Genomic DNA, 16650 nt, shown 5'->3' with positions numbered 1-16650 from the left:
GTGTTTCCCTGCCCCCCAACATGCATCACTTTAATCTCATTGACAATGAACTGTATTTTCAGCCCATTCTCCCCGTTTGGAGAGCTCTTTTTGGAGCTCCTTACAATCTCTCTTTGTTTGAACAACTGCCACCAGCAAACTTTGCCCCCTCCCTACTCATTCCTAACTCTAGATCATTTATGAACAAGTTGAAAAGCCACAGGTCCCATTACTGATCTTGAGGGGACTCCACTTTATGCTTCTCTCCATTCACAGGAGTGTTCATTTATTAGTACGTGCTCCTCCTTCCCCCCATCCTTCTGTGCTGCAGAGGAAACCCTGCGGAAAAGTTCTGGGGTGAATTTCGCTTCCCCACACATCCAACACTGCTCAGTATTCAGGGAAATGGAAGAGGAAAGCTGGCCACAATCCAAGAGACTGAGGTCAGCAGAAAGGGAAGCAAAGCCTACTCCAAGGGAAGCCGCTTCAGCTTCCAGCCCGTCTGCTCCCACCATGGCTGAAGAAGAATTGCCCTTTGGGAATGGCGGAGCTGAATGGAAGTGGGCGAGGAAGCCCCACAATCGCTCCTGCTGGAGGAATAGGGGCACTGACCCCAATACTCAAAGGTGATGACCTGGTCCTTTAGGGGCACTGTTACGCCATCAGGAACCGGGAGTCCCCCACACCTGCCTCCCCCACACCTGCCTCCCTCATCTGGATTCAACCTCAATCTCTTAGCTGCCATCCATCCTCCAACCACCTCTTTCCAGCTCTTTCTGTGATGTATGATGTATCTGGGGATGCTGGTCTTGGGTTACACCCCGTCTGTGATGTATGTATGATGTATGGAGGGGTGGTCTTGAGCTCCAGAGCAGGGCATTTAAAATGTCTATAGAAGGTCTTGTGTGCCATTGTTCTGGGTTCCTCCTCCCTCCTGCGTGTGGTGAGTGAGGACCCTGTTGCAACAGATCAATAAAGATCAGGCTTACTAGCTGCTTTGCTTCTCAATATTCTCTGGTTGGCCTCTGTTATTTTCTCCTACCAATAGGGAACCTACGTAAGGACTCTATATGGGCTCTTGGATACCCCAAAAGGGGAAAAGGGCAGATTTTTTGTTTACTACATTTTCTTGGAACATTTATTTTATATATATTAGACCTCAAAATTCTTACAACAATTGCATATGGTTGCATGAACTTTTAAGACCTCTCCCCATTTCCCACAATACATTTTTTCACAGCATCATCCATACATCACAAATGTGTCACAAAGTAGGAGTGTTTGGAATTTAGAAACATGAGACAATTACCTACCCCTCTCAACAACCCCAGTTTCCCCACACCTTTTAACTACCCCCTTCCCCAAAGAACCATAATAGTATTTACCCATCCCCCCAACTGCAAGGTTTTCCTCCGCTTCTCCTCTGAATGCATCAGGATTCAACCCACCATCCCAATGGATTTCTGTCTGGGACATGTGCTGCCCTTGATCGCCTCCTGCCTCCTAAGGGATTATGGAGTCAGGGGGAGCCCTGGAGACCCCAATTCTAGAGGAGTCATTAGCCATTGGAAGCAAGTAACTGTTGACGTTTCAACAGTTTTCTATACAATATTGGAGAGTCGGAGGAAACAGTTCGATTCATGGTATCCGCTTCTTGCTACAATTGTATAGGCTGCTTTTCTGAGCCTCTTTGCTGTTGTGCATGGCAGGTGGCTGTGTCAACGGTCCTTGTCCTGGCCTGAGTCCGAGGCTGTGGTGGGGACTTGGGGTTTTTGGGGAGTCGTATAACTGCCCCCCCATCCTGGTCTGAAGAGACCAATACCTAAAACACGGGCGCACGGCTCGTGGCGTAGAGTTGGGGAAGGAAGGATTTTGCAATATAAAGTGTTATGGAAAAATCCAGGTGCGAGGCTGCTCAGTCCCCCAGCTGGCCGGGCGGAGCCCGTGGGTCCCTGCGGAATAAAGGAAGGAGTCCAGCCAACCGGAGCTAATAGCTGTAGACCAAAGTTTACTGCGCAATAGGTTGAAAAAGCAAATTTGAACCCCGAGGATGGGGTGACAAGGACTTTTAAAACTTTCCCACCATATCCCAGAATACAGTTAATACAGCTACATTGATACATCACTGACATGTCACAGAAGGGGAGGGGTTAACCTTGGCAAACATGCCCTAAGATTAGCACAAGCAGACATGGCAGGGCAAGACTCAGGTATAAGATGAGCATAGACAAATATGTCTTAAGTACCCACCACCCAAAAGTCCAATAGAACTTCCTTTGCATGTCTGGAGCCTGCGACAAGTCTGGAGATGAGATTGGGCTTCCTCTGGCTAACAATGAGCCCAGCAATTGTCCCCTCTGAGAACTTCCTGGAGTCCTTTTTCAAGGGGAAAATAACTTTGGAATGAAGAAAACTGGGAAAGGAGATGATTTTATATTATTTTTAAAGCTAGGTAACTTCCCTGAGCTGTCAAGTTGAAAGGATACATTCAGGTATAATATTTATAATATTTAACTTTAAAGATGTGCCCCCCCGTAATTTCCGTAATTTAGATTGTGGGGTGGGTGACCCCACTTTGCAAGTGGATTGCCGGGATCAGCCCCTCCCTTCTCTCCTGATCCACTAGGAAGAGGGGAGGGGGAAAATCTTCCTCCCCCCCCGTAAATTCCTCCCCTCCCGGTACATCATTGTCGCCCCCCGCCCTCACACCCTCAAATTGGTCCCATACGTTGCACCTCTTCCTCCTCCTCGGAATCCGGTTTCTGTTCCGGGAATGGAGGGGTGGGGGTGAGCCCCCCCCAAAAAAACTGCCTGCTTCTTCCCGCAAGTGGAGCTTCTGCGCCGGATAGCTGCTCTGCGCCGTAGCTCTAGGGGCGCGCTTTTGGAAAGGGGAGGAGGGGCGGCAGGGGAGGACACCCCCCTTCCCCCCCCTGGATGTTGCAGGAAAGGAAAGGAGAATCGGGAGCGAGGAGAAAGAGGTAAAGGGTTCGCGGGGGGGGGGGGAGAGAAGTACCCAGAGACCCCCTGCCAGCTCCCCAAAGGGCCTTTCGCGGGTCCCATAGGCATGGCCTGGATCCCTGCACGAGTGCTGCGAAGGGGGCTTTCCTTAGGCGCCCTGGCGGGGGCGGACATGGGACCCCCACCTAGGGGGTCCCTCGAGGACCCCTTGCCCCGTTTCCCCCACGCAGGGATCCCCCTCCCCTCCCGGCACATCCTTCTCCCACCCCGCCCCCACAACCCCAAATCCCCTCCCCAATATGCTGCTCCTCCTCCTCGCCATCTGCCTTCTGTTCCGGGAATAAGAGGGGGATGAGCCCCCCTCCCAAACTGCCTGCTTCTCCCGCAAGTGGAGCTTCTGCGCCGGATTGCTGCTCTGCGCCGGAGCTCTAGGGGCGCGCGCTTTCGGAAAGGGGAGGAGGGGCGGCAGGGGACCCCCCCCCCCCCGACATCGATGCTGCAGGAAAGGAAATGAGAATCGGGATCGAGGACAAGGAGGTAAAGGGGTCGCGGGGGGAGGCGAGAGAAGGATCCAGAGACCCCCTCCAGCTCCCCAAACCGCCATTCGTGGGTCGCGTCGGCATGGCCTAGATCCCTGCACGCCTGCTGCGCCTTGGCAGCGGCGGACATGGGGTGCCAACGGAGGGAGACCCCACGAGGACCCCGTGCCCCGTTTCCCCCCCACAGGGATCCCTGGAGCCCTGTGGGCTCCGCTTGGAGAAAGGCGGGTCATGAAAGGGTTAACGGGCGCGAGGGACGCCTGGATAGAGACCCCCGTGTGGCTCGTGTGTGTGTGGGGGGGTTGTCCTCTGGATGGAGAGGTGGGGGATGAGGGGTGAGCCCCGCCAAGGCGGCCTCTGGGTGCAGGGGAGACTCAGGGAAAGAGGGAGGGGGTCGAGGAAGTCGGGGGGGCATCCCTGGGGCAGGGAAGGGCAGCAATGGGAGAGAGTGAGAGAGAGAGCTACAGAGATACTGGAAGACCAGTCCTTGGGGAGATGTCTCAATCCTGGCGCCCGCCGGGAATCTCCAGAGGGGCCTCCTTGCCTTCTCCCTCCCACCCAAGAATCAGCCACCCCTTCAAGGCGACCAGAGAGGGATCCCTGGAAAGTGGGGGAGGGGTCCAGTCCCCCCACCCCTGCCTTCCTGCAAGCTCCATCCTCTTCACGCCCACATAAGCTCCTGCCCGCCCCAGACACAGTGGTTCAAATCCTGAGGAGAAGAGGGGAGGGGAGAGGCCTTCTGAGAAGCGGCTATTTGTTTCCACAATCCCACCCAGGAAGCAGCCAGAAACCTTTTCCTCTCTCTCAGGCTTCCATCTTTAAGTGTCTTTTCCACTGCCTGGTTCATTGAGGATGAGGATAATGTCATCAGAAACAGGGGTGCAGAGTCCATGGAATGGCTCTCAGGATTGGTATAGAAGTTGCACCTCAAAAGCATTTCTGTTCCTCTTATTTTTGGTAGGCAGTGTCAGAGTGATTGACAAGCCGAGATACAATCCTTCAGCATCTGATGATAGCAATTGCATGAATCTTCACAGTCAAAGGACCCATTTTCATGCTATACACTGCCTGTGGCTGGAGGCTCTACATGCAAGGTGTGCCTATACAGGGCAGTATTAGCACAGGTGAGGTGTGTGACCTTCTCAAATTTACAGACTGTACGTGAATGACAAGTTGTGGGTGGGATTACAGTTTATGGCATCCCTGTGATTTTCTCCCCTCATAACATTTCGTGAGCTGATTCCAAAATTCCAAAATTCGTGAGAACGATTTCCAAAATAACTACAAAAATAACTACAAAAGAATCGTAATATAATAAGAATGATTGTAGTATTCCCACGCTGCCTAACTGGCTGGGTTTCCCAGCCACTCTGGGCAAATTACAGTACATATAAAAGACAGTAAAACATCAGACATTCAAAACCTCCCAATACAGGGCTGCCTTCAGCTGTCTTCTAAATGTCAGATAGTTCCCCTTTCCTTTCCCTCTGCCTGCTTCCCTGTAACTTCGCTTCTCATGGGGGGGGGGTGAACCAGCAGAAGACCCTCAGAGGAGGACCTCAGTGTCCAGACTGAGCGATGGGGGTGGAGACGCTCCTTCAGGTTTACAGAGAGTGAGGCTGTAGGGCTTTAGGTCAATAATCTTGCTCCTCCATAATGATTTCCAGAGCAAGTCCGACATACAATTAGCAGAGTAGGAAAAAACGCTCAGAGACAGCAAAAAATTCCTTCAGCAAATAAATTTGTTCCTGAAGGCATAACAGGATTCTGTGCCTGAAAAATGCATCCACGGCAATTTAAAGGTCAGCACCAACAATGTGAGATGTGCTCAGAAATGTACTGGGAGTCAGTGACTATCCTTTAGGACTGGTGTTTTGTTGTCTCAGCGGCTGCTCCCATTCTGTTGTGTAGCTGCCACATTCTGGATTTTACGAGTCACCTTCAAAGGTAGCCCCATGTAGCGCATGGCAGTAGTCCAAGCAGGAGATAACCAGAGTATCTCTGGTTATCCCACTCTGGTGAGACAGTCTGCGGGCATGGAGAGTCTCATCCTGCGTACCAGAAGGAGCTGGCAGACAGCTGCCCTGGACACAGAACTGACCTGTACCTCCATGGACAGCTGTGAGTCCAAAATGAGCCCCAGGTTTGGGGCACAGTTACCTCCATCAGGTCTAGGGAGTCTTCCACACCTGCCTGCCCCCTGTCCACCTGGGACACTATTTCTGTCTTTTCGAGATTCAACCTCAATCTGTTAGCCGCCATCCATCCTCCAACTGCCTCGAGACACTCACACAGGACCTTCACTGGTTCCAATTTAAAAGAGAGGAAGAGCTGGGCATCATCCACATACTGGGGAACACCCAGGGCAACCCCCCCCCCAGCGACTTCATATAGACATTAAAAAGCATGGGGGAGAGGACAGAGCCCTGAGGCACCCCACAAGTGAGCACCCAGGGGTCAGAACACTCATCCCCCAACACCACTTTCTGGACATGGCCCAGGAGGAAGGAGGGGAACCACTGCATAACAGGGCCCCCAGCTCCCCTAGAGGGTCCAGAAGGATGTTATGGTCGATGGTGTCAAAGGCCGCTGAGAGATCCAGCAGAACCAGGAAACAGCGCAACCAGGGCAGTTTCAGTCCCATGATGAGGCCTGAATCCCAATTGGAAGGATAATGGTGGCAGAAGCTTTCCTGGTCCTGCACCCCCAAAAGCTCCAGGCACAAGACTTTCATTAGCTTTGAAGGGGCCATTGGATAACTGGTGGTCTTTTCTTCAAAAGACAAATATTTTGAATACCTTTACAGTGACATATGATGTAAATAGCGCTTCTGTTTTCCTTGTTTCACATTGGAGAGACTTTGATACATAGGTCTGAGCTCATTTCTCGGCCTGAAACTGCTGTGTTAGCAGCACTGTGAGATTGCGCAGTGTGTTTGGGGGTTCAGGGCTGCCTAGAGAACAAGACCCCCTTCTCAGCCTGGCTTATATGGTCCCAAGGAAAGCAGAGCAGTACTTTTGGCACCAGCTTGGCTGCAGGTGTGGCTGGAAGGAGGTGTGCAGGACACCATCCAACCCTCTTAGAGAGTCCACTCTGGATTTGTGTAGGTTTTCCTCCACAGCTTTTTCTTTTCTTTTCTTTTTCTAAAGATATATATTAAGATTTTACAAGATAAATACATAGATCCAGTTACAGATAGGTAGCCGTGTTGGTCTGCCATAGTCAAAACAAAAAATTCCTTCCAGTAGCACCTTAAAGACCAACTAAGTTAGTTCTAGGTAAATACATAGATAATAGAGAATAACACAAACAACAACAAAAAAGAAAAAAGAATACATCAAAGAGAGAGAGAAAACAAAAAAACAAAACAATAAAGGCATAAAAAAGAAAAAATCCAATTTTTAACTTCATAATTCTATAACCCTCTTTCTTTACTTCCTCACATCTCCCTTTTTTGTGTTCCCCTTTACACAATTGAGGGGACGCAGGTGGCGCTGTGGGTTAAAGCCTCAGCGCCTAGGACTTGCTGATCGAAAGGTCGGCAGTTCGAATCCCTGCGGCGGGGTGCGCTCCCGCTGCTCGGTCCCAGCGCCTGCCAACCTAGCAGTTCGAAAGCACCTCCGGGTGCAAGTAGATAAATAGGGACCGCTTACCAGCGGGAAGGTAAACGGCGTTTCCGTGTGCGGCTCTGGCTCGCCAGAGCAGCAATGTCACGCTGCCCACGTGACCCGGAAGTGTCTCCGGACAGCGCTGGCCCCTGGCCTCTTAAGTGAGATGGGCGCACAACCCCAGAGTCTGTCAAGACTGGCCCGTACGGGCAGGGGTACCTTTACCTTTACCTTTTACACAATTGAGTTCAGCAAATCCTAACCCTCTTTCAGATCTCATTTATAATTATATATTTCAACCTATTATGTCTCCGATTTTTCTTCTCTTTTCAAATCAGTTTTCAACTATTCTTTATAGCTCAATCTCTTATGCCACTTTGTATACATTTGACATAATATTACTCTGGTCTTTTCACCCTTTTCTTTTTAAATCATTTTTGCATATTCTTTTTAACTATGTCACTAGTGCCATATTATCTTTATATCCAACATCATTTTAACATTCGAACATTTTACAATGTTTCTGCAAATAATCTTTAAACTTCTTCCAGTCCTCTTCCACCGACTCTTCTCCCAGGTCTCGGATTCTGCCGGTCATTTCCGCCAACTCCATATAGTCCATCACCTTCATCTGCTATTCTTCCAGGGTGGGCAAATCTTGTGTCTTCCAGGGTTTTGCAATGAGTATTCTTGCTGCTGTTGTTGCGTACATAAAAAATGTTCTGTCTTTCTTTAACACCAATTGGCCGACAATGCCCAGGAGAAAGGCCTCTAGTTTCTTAGGGAAGGTATATTTAAATACCTTTTTCAGTTCATTATAGATCATTTCCCAGGAAGCCTTAATCTTTGGGCATGTCCACCAAAGGTGAAAGAATGTTCCCTCAGTTTCTTTACATTTCCAACATTTATTATCAGGCAAATGATAGATTTTTGCAAGCTTGACCGGGGTCATGTACCACCTATAAATCATTTTCATAATATTCTCTCTTAAGGCATTACATGCCGTAAATTTCATACGGGTGGTCCACAACTGTTCCCAGTCAGCAAACATAATGTTATGTCCAATGTCTTGTGCCCATTTAATCATAGCTGATTTAACCGTTTCATCCTGAGTATTCCATTTTAACAGCAAGTTATACATGCTTGATAGTATCTTAGTTTTAGGTTCTAACAGTTCTGTTTCCAATTTTGACTTTTCCACCTGGAAGCCTATTTTTTTATCCAAATTATAGGCCTCTCTAATTTGATGGTAATGCAACCAATCTCGCACTTTATCTTTTAGTTTCTCAAAACTCTGCAATTTCAATGTGTCTCCTTCTTGTTCTAATATGTCCCAATATTTTGGCCACTTGGCCTCCATATTGAGTCTTTTCAGAGCCTTAGCTTCCATAGGTGACAACCACCTTGGGGTCTTGTTTTCCAATAAGTCTTTGTATCTTGTCCAGACATTAAACAACGCTTTCCTGAAAATATGATTTTTGAATGCTCTATGAGCTTTAACCTTGTCATACCACAAATATGCATGCCACCAAAAGCATTATTAAAACCTTCTAAATCCAAAATGTCAGTGTTCTCGACTTCCGGAGGCGGTGCGAACGGCAATGGCGGTCCTCTTCTTGCTGTGAAGGGGAAGCTCCGCGGAAACGGGTCGTCCGCTACGGCGAATCGGAGACCCCCGTCGAAAAACCACAGGCAGCAGAAGCCTGTGGCCGTGGGACTCAGCGGGCACCATTAGCGCCCCCCGAAACTGTAAAGGAACCCCGCAAGGGGCTCCGGAGAGTGACGGGGCTGGAGCGGTGCTGTGAGTCGATCGCTCTTTCTGTGGAGTGAAGCCGTGAAGCTGTTGTCGGTGAGCGCTGACCTTTTTCCTGGGACTATTCGGCTAAGAAACAACTACCCGTGAGTAGGTGAAGTTTAAAGAATTTGTGCCTTTTGAAAAACGAAGTTTTAATTTGACACTGAAGTGGGAGGCACAACCAGGAAGTCCATCTCCCGGCTTTGTTTAAAGATTTAAAGTAACGACGTCTAATTTGCTTTTGCCTCAGAAACTGCGATTTAAAAGACTGTTATCTGAACATCAGACAGAAGATTTCACCTTATTTTAAGGTGGAAGAGGAAGAATTTGGCTTTTCCTCTCCACGTGTGGATTTATAAAAACATACTGAACTCCTGGCGATCGGGCTGCCAAACCATTAGAGCTGTCAGGCTGCTTGAACTGTCATATTGTAACTCGCACTCTTTGGAGACATTGTAACTTTTTATGATCAACTCTGCAAAGTAAAAGGACCTGTAAGGTTTTCTGGAGATTTGCAACTGTTGTAAATTTGAAGGGACACTTTGTAATTTGGGAAAAGACTTTATAAATTGTGACTTTTTAAGATAAACATTGTGTCCCTCTAGTGCAGTATTGAAGCTGCACAACTACTGGGTTTCCCCCCCCCCCATTTCTGGACTTGGGGATTTTCCATGTGAAAAGCAGACCGTGGGATTGACCTTGGAGCATAGACAGAAGTGGGATGAGTGGGAAGACAAGATCAGCTAAAGCCAAACAGTCTAGTATAATCTCACAGCTACGCAGATCATCTGTTCCCACTGTTCCAGTGGCACAAGAGGAAGACTTAGAACGATATCGGAATGGCCACAGGAGGGGACTTTACTACAGTATTAAATAAAATTTATGAAAAATTGGACGTTGTAAGTAAACAAGTGACTGAACAATCAATTAAAATTGACCAGAATACAGCTAGTATTAACAATTTGACTCAGCAAGTTAGATCAAATGCTCAAACTATTGGAAAATTATTGGAAGACACTACATTAAATTGTAAAACGGCTGAGGAGGCCAAACAAAAAGTAGAGGCTGTGCAAGAAGAAATAAAACCTATGCGCAAACAGATTGGTGAACATCAGGCACTTCTGTCTATGATAGAATTAAAAAATAAGGAAAATAATTTGAGAATTAGGGTGGTACCAGAATTGAAAAAGGAAGATTTAATTGAATATTTGACAAAAGAATTTGCGGAATTTTGGTCTCTGGAAGAGGATAAAGACTTTAAAATTGTAAGTGCATTCAGACTGGGAAAGGGAGGGAGGAAGGTTAAGTCAAGAGACTGCCTGATCTCCCTCAGAACGAAGGAAGAAAGAGATAAGATACTGAGTGCGCACTTTCAGAAGACCCTTGAGATCCAGGATTCTAGAGTGGAAATTTACAAGGACATCCCGAAACATCTATTGGAAGTTAGATCTAACTACGGAGATTTGGTGACATTACTGAGAAGTAACAGAATCATCTTTAGATGGGAGTTCCCCCAGGGAATCTTTTACTATTAAAGGGAAAAAAGTTAAAATCAAAACAGTTGAAGATAAGGAAAAAATTTTGAGTGACTACGGAGAAGACCTTCAGAAAGGGACTGAAGAAGAATTAAGAGCCTTAGGATCTGGACCACTAAGTTCTGCACTTACACCTTTGGGTCTTGACGAGCCTGAGAAAGTGATAACACCGCCAAAGGGAGAAGATCTTTTGGGAGCTGTAGGAGGAAAATAGAATTATCTAAACATGTCTCTGCAACTGTTAAGTTGGAAAATTCATGGTTTTAACTCCCCTGAGAAGAGGAAGAAGATCTTTCATTTATTAAAAAAGGAACAACTGGGCTTAATTTGCTTACAGGAAACGCATGTGATTAGGCTTCATAGGAAAGTTTTAATTAACAAGAGACTAGGCCAAGAATTTATCTCATCTGACAGAGTGAAGAAGAGAGGAGTTGTTATCTACGCAAAAGAAAGCCTATCGCCAAAATTCCTTTTTAAAGATGAGCAAGGAAGAATTTTGGCAATTGAAATTCAAATCCAAGGAGAAAAAATTATGATTTTAGGAATTTACGCACCAAATGAGGGGAAGTCGGAATTTTACAAGAAGTTGCATGAGACAATGTTGGACTATATGGACTATAACAACATCATTATGATGGGCGATATGAATGGGGTGGTATCTACGAATATGGACAAAGCACAAAGACAAAGCATAACAAAAGAGGGCAGGCTACCGAAATTTTTTTTTTAAACTAACTGACAATATGGATTTGATTGACATCTGGAGAACCAAAAACCCCCTAGGAAGAGAAGGGACATTCTTCTCTGAAGCCAAAATGACACGGACTAGAATTGACCAAATATGGATAACTAGAGGACTGTCACCCAAGACTAGAAAGGTGGAAATCTGCCCAAAAACCTGCTCCGACCATAATGCGGTAAAGATGGAAATGAAACTAACACCAATTGGTTCCTTCAGATGGAAGATGAATGACACCTTATTAAGAGATCAAGAGATTGTTAAGTGTTGGTGATAAGCAGTGTCCAGTGCACAGCGGAATGATGAAAAGTACGTGCCAACATGCTCTATATTGCTTTATTTACACTTCAAAGCTGGTAAGTTACAGAAAAACATCTTCCCTCTGCCGGAGCAGAGAAAGGCATCCTCTCTCCTCTAAAGCACGGAGAGAATCACACTGAACTGCAAAGAACAGTGAAAAACAGGAAACCAGTGTACGTCACATCCAGTCTCCTTTCCCGTGAGAAAACCCAACAGTACAGACTGTGGAATGTAAACACCTGTCTTGTGACAAGCTCTTTCGCCGCTCAGTGAAGGAAGCAGAAACCAACATCCTCCCCCTTTCTGTGAACATCACTGGGCAGCGTGTTCGTACAATATCAGTACAAACCCAACTTCTGCACATAGGTACAGTGTTGATCCCTTGATACAATCTTGGACAATAAATCAGCAGGAATTTCATTACCTGGCATATAGGACACCGTTACGAGTCCCTTCTGAATACGTTCCCTAGCATGTTGCACCTTCAATTGCAAGTGCTTCGTGCTTTGCTTACAACCTTCAGAATTCAGCAAAGCCAAACATGCTTTGTTGTCCTGGTAAACCTGGATTGGACATTTGACAGGAATTTTCATGTCTTTGCACAATTGTAACAACCATTCACAATCCTTAAGTGAATAAGACAGTGCATTCAGTTCAGCTTCACAAGTACTTATAGCAAACTCCAGACGTACTTTTCCTGTCTGTAGTGTCACTTCCAAAACTTGCATCTGCAAATATCTCAAGACCACCAGACTTCTGATTGTTAAATCTCAGTCTGTAATGCATAGTGCCTTTCAAATACCGCGCTATGCGTTTCAGAGCTTTCCAATCCTTAACAGTAGGATTGTTGACTTGTCTGCTTAGCAAATTACAGCTAACAGCAATGTCAGGTCTTGAACATCTGGCAATGAAGTTTAACTTGCCTAGCACACTTCTGTACAGTGTAGTGTCAGAAAATGCTTCTTCAGTGTCATCTACCTGATAACCTGTTATCATCGGTGTGTCCACAGGGTTAGCATCCATCAGGTTTAGTTTGCTTAACACATCAGCAATTTTCTGTGACTGGTGTACTAGAATGTTACCATTTTGATCTCTCTCTATTTCCAGAGATAGGTAGTTGTTTACCTCACCAAGATCTTTCATGTCAAAGTGCTCTTTCAGTTGAGCTAGGGCGTTATTGTACATTGTGACATCTTTCCAAAAGAATAAAAGATCATCAACATAAAACAAACAATACAGTTTCTTCTGCCCCTCCTCTTTGACAAATACACATGGATCAGATTTCCCTTGCTGAAAACCTAGAGAAAACAATACTTCAGTGAGTTTTGTGTGCCAACACCGTGCACTTTGCTTGAGACCATAAAGGGACTTTTTCAGAGCACAAACAAATCCCTGTTTTACCTGTACGCCATCAGGTGGAAGCATATAAAGTGATTCATCTAGAGATCCGTACAGAAAAGCTGTATTCACATCATGGTGACTAATGTGTAGATTCTCCTCTGCAGCTAGCTTGAGCATAAGCCTAATGCTCTCATACCTCACTGTGGGTGAGTAGGTCTCGTGATAGTCTTCACCTGGTACCTGCGCAAAACCTCTGGCTACCAATCTGGCTTTGTGTCTGACTATCTTGCCATTTTGATCAGTCTTCGCTTTGAAGACCCATTTGCTTCCAAGCAGTTTCATTCCTGGAACTACTGGAACAAGTTCCCATGTTTTGTTCCTTTCCAAGGAATCAAGCTCAGCCTTCATGGCATTTAACCATGGCTCAGCTTCCTTTGAATCCAAATCCTGGTTTTCTTGGAAACTTGAAGGTTCAAAAACCTTCTTGGAGCTTTTAACAGCTGTTACTGCTATCTTAGCAAACTCATCAGCAAATCTCTTTGGAGGTCTGCCTTTTGTGGCTCTCTGTGACCTGCGAATTAGCCTTAAGTCTTCAACACTCTCCTCTTCCTTCTTAGGAGAAAAACGACCTATTGTGAACAATGGTTCCTCCAATTCTTGATCAGAGCTTTCAGAGGGTCGCATAGAGGCTTTCGCACTCTTGAAATCCTCTGAATCACCCGATTCAGTTTCAGACTCAGAATCAGAACCTTCATCAGTGGGTGTGGGTTGTTGCGGTTGCTTTTGACTATCCTCAGTCTCATCACTGTCATCAGGATAACATTGGAAAATTCCCACATTCTCCCCCCACTTGGCATTGTACTCAACACTTCTTGTGAGCTTAATTTCCTTAGAGTCAGTCATCATTATTCTGTAAGACCCTTTCTGATAACCTAGAAAGATACCATGCAATCCACGCTTGTCTAACTTGGAGTTTTGTGGTGAGTGAACCCACATGTCAGAACCAAAAATTTTCATGTGTTTGATGTATGGCTTCTTGCCAAACATCTTCTCATACGGGGTACAACCAATCGCTGAAGATAACCTGCGATTATAACTGTAAGTGAAACATGAGAGAGCTTCGGCCCAATAACTCTCTGGAAGATTTGCATCATGCAGCAAGGTTTTTAACCCTTGAAGCAATGTCTGACTTGCCAGTTCCGCAAGTCCATTCTGCCATGGCGAGCGAGGACTAGACAAATCGTGTTGAATTCCTTTCTCAGCCAGAAAAGCTTCAAACTGCTGAGAAGTGAATTCTCCCCCGCGGTCAGTGAAAAGAATCTTTATCTTCTTACCATGCACATTTCCCAACCAAGCACAGAATTCCTTGAACCTAGGAAAAGGGATTTCTGCTTGAGATTGTACACATAAATATACCTGGAAAATGCATCAATGAGAACCATGAAGTACCTATTTCCACCCAAAGAGGGTGCTAGTGGTCCAACCAAATCAGCATGAACAACCTGGTATGGTTCTGTAGCTTGCCTACTAGACACCTTACCTTTCGCAGCCATTTTCACCTTGTTTGCTGCGCATGCCTTGCACTTCATGTGGTACCTGCAGGGTTTAATAGTCATACCTTCAACCAAGGCAGGCATTTTAGATACTGCCTCAAAATGCAAATGACCAAATTTTCGATGAAAATCATGAATACATTCTGCATGCAAACTTTTGTTAGAACCTGCAATGCAACAAGTGTCATCCTGCACAACATCATCATAATACAAAACAAACAAACGACCAACAAAGTCAGCATACAATTGATAATCATTTTTCTTTGTGATGATGCATCTTTTGTTCTTAAAGGAAACGTCTATTTTCCGCTCAATCAGCTGTCCAACGCTAAGCAGATTATGTTTGGCATCCGGCACATAAAGAACATCCTGTATTGATAAGTCCAAACTGTGAAGAACAACAGTTCCGTAGCCTTTACTGGGAATTGTGTGGTCATCCGCCTGGTGAATCGCACCTTCCTGCGGTGTAAAAGACACGAACAGTCTCTTATCGTTGCACATGTGATGCATCGCCGCTGAATCAACAACGAAGAAAGATCTAGACGTCTTCTGGACCTCTGCAACCTCTGCAACCTTTGGAGCGAAGCGTGAGACCATTGCCTTGTGCTGCGTTGTCCTGGACACCGGACCTTTGCCTTTGCTCTGGCCTTTTCCACGCGATGAGCTTCCACTGCGCTGCTCTGTCTTGGCCCTGGGATATTTGCATTCCCTCTTCATATGGCCTAGACGTCCACACGAGTAGCATTTCACTGCCTTCATAGCTTTGGCGCCATCTGGTGGTTCCACTGCACTATGGGATGACGTCTGTGAAGTCTCCCCCTTGTTGATGCAGCTAGCACCCCGGCGATCCGCTTCATTCAATATCACGGCAGTAACATAGTCCACTGTTAGCTGAGCAGTTGGCTGTACAGCAATCTTGAGTCGCAACAGACTCCCAACCTGAACCCAAAGACTGTAGTATCATGAAGGAATACACAGCCTCTGGAAAGTTGAATCCTCTCTGTTGCAGCTCATGTCTCAGATTCTGCATCTCCATCAGATGTATACGCACATCTCCACCTTCAGCAAGAGCCATATTATGCAGCTTGTTAAAGTAAAACATAGTGGACCCAGCTTCTGTCCTCAAGTGAGCCTCTCTCAAAGCGTCCCAAATTTCTCTGGCTGAGGTCTTATCACACAATAGACAGAGCTTTTCTGGGGATACTATCAACGTAAGAGTTCCCCTTGCCTTGGAATCCTTAGCTTCCCATGCATCTGTAACTGGAGCTGGGGGGGTGTCTGTAATAACTTTAAACAGACCCTCTTTCCGCAGAATAGCCTCTGCATAGAGAACCCAGTCCGCATAGTTTTTCTTATTGAGCTTAGGAATCCCACAAGCATCCTGAAGGGCCATCATGACTCTGGCATTAGCCTTTTGCGTCATCTCTGCTGCTTTAAATCAGGCTGCTTTATACATGCTGCGTCTGTTTACAGCTGCTTCAATCCAAAAGCAAATTCAAAACAGCCTCTGCCTGTGAGCCTGTGCCGCTCTGCTTAACTGCTTTGCTTATCTGCAGCTGCTGCAAACCTCATTCCAAAGGCAAGTTCAAAAGTGAAAGTTCTCAAGTGCTTTCTCTATGCTGCCTTAAATCCGCCACGTCACTGAGTTCTGCAGCTGCTTTACTCCAATAGCACTTTTAACAGTTACTTTCGATTTCCCCCAGCATAGGAAATTTTTCTTTTTAGCCATTTGCCTGTGCCACGGCAAAACCGGCTATAAAAGTTCAAAGTCCAGCCATAAAGCCATTAATTAGAAGCTGGCAGGCTGCCCGGAGCAGTAGCACACATACCTCATCATTCGTCTTGACGCGCAGAGCAGATACCGTGCGACCCGTCCCTCTGCCGCTGTTCCGATCCTTTGCCGGCACTCTGTTTCTTTGCTCCTTTGTTCCTTTGCCAGGAGCCCGACTTCTGGAGTCCATTCTCAAAACACTGCGTTTTTCTGGGCCCGGAACCAAATGTTGGTGATAAGCAGTGTCCAGTGCACAGCGGAATGATGAAAAGTGCGTGCCAACATGCTCTATATTGCTTTATTTACACTTCAAAGCTGGTAAGTTACAGAAAAACATCTTCCCTCTGCCGGAGCAGAGAAAGGCATCCTCTCTCCTCTAAAGCACGGAGAGAATCACACTGAACTGCAAAGAACAGTGAAAAACAGGAAACCAGTGTACGTCACATCCAGTCTCCTTTCCCGTGAGAAAACCCAACAGTACAGACTGTGGAATGTAAACACCTGTCTTGTGACAAGCTCTTTCGCTGCTCAG

General features: G+C 46.3%; 2 protein-coding genes and 1 long non-coding RNA gene across 12 annotated transcripts in view; 2 read left to right on the top strand and 1 right to left on the bottom strand.

Moving 5' to 3' along the window:
* The window catches only part of LOC309378898, a 71998-nt gene extending 69255 nt beyond the window's left edge, over nt 1-2743 (bottom strand). The window contains exons 1-2 of one of the 2 annotated variants that reach the window (XR_014172267.1): nt 2708-2743; nt 2040-2392 (exon numbers count right to left, since the gene is read on the bottom strand). This is a non-coding gene — a long non-coding RNA (uncharacterized lncRNA). Of the gene's footprint in view, nt 1-2039; nt 2490-2707 lie in introns of those variants that run through there. The other variant, XR_014172268.1, reaches the window with a different exon arrangement.
* Nucleotides 1-16650, top strand: part of LOC309378608 (uncharacterized protein) — a 179700-nt gene that overhangs the window by 156733 nt on the left and 6317 nt on the right. The window contains exon 1 of one of the 9 annotated variants that reach the window (XM_081926990.1): nt 2839-2957. The exons of the other annotated variants lie outside the window; for them this stretch is intronic. The gene's annotated coding sequence lies outside the window, so the exon portion shown is untranslated. Of the gene's footprint in view, nt 1-2838; nt 2958-16650 lie in introns of those variants that run through there. 9 annotated transcript variants of the gene reach the window in all.
* LOC309378792 (lithostathine-like) overlaps nt 4438-16650 on the top strand; it is a 65851-nt gene continuing 53638 nt past the window's right edge. The window contains exon 1 of the mRNA XM_081927469.1: nt 4438-4600. The gene's annotated coding sequence lies outside the window, so the exon portion shown is untranslated. The remainder of the gene's footprint in view (nt 4601-16650) is intronic.

This window comes from Podarcis melisellensis (genome assembly GCF_964234715.1).
Source record: "Podarcis melisellensis genome assembly, chromosome: 10".
NCBI classification, from domain to species: domain Eukaryota; kingdom Metazoa; phylum Chordata; class Lepidosauria; order Squamata; family Lacertidae; genus Podarcis; species Podarcis melisellensis.
This window is presented reverse-complemented; position numbering and strand designations above follow the sequence as displayed.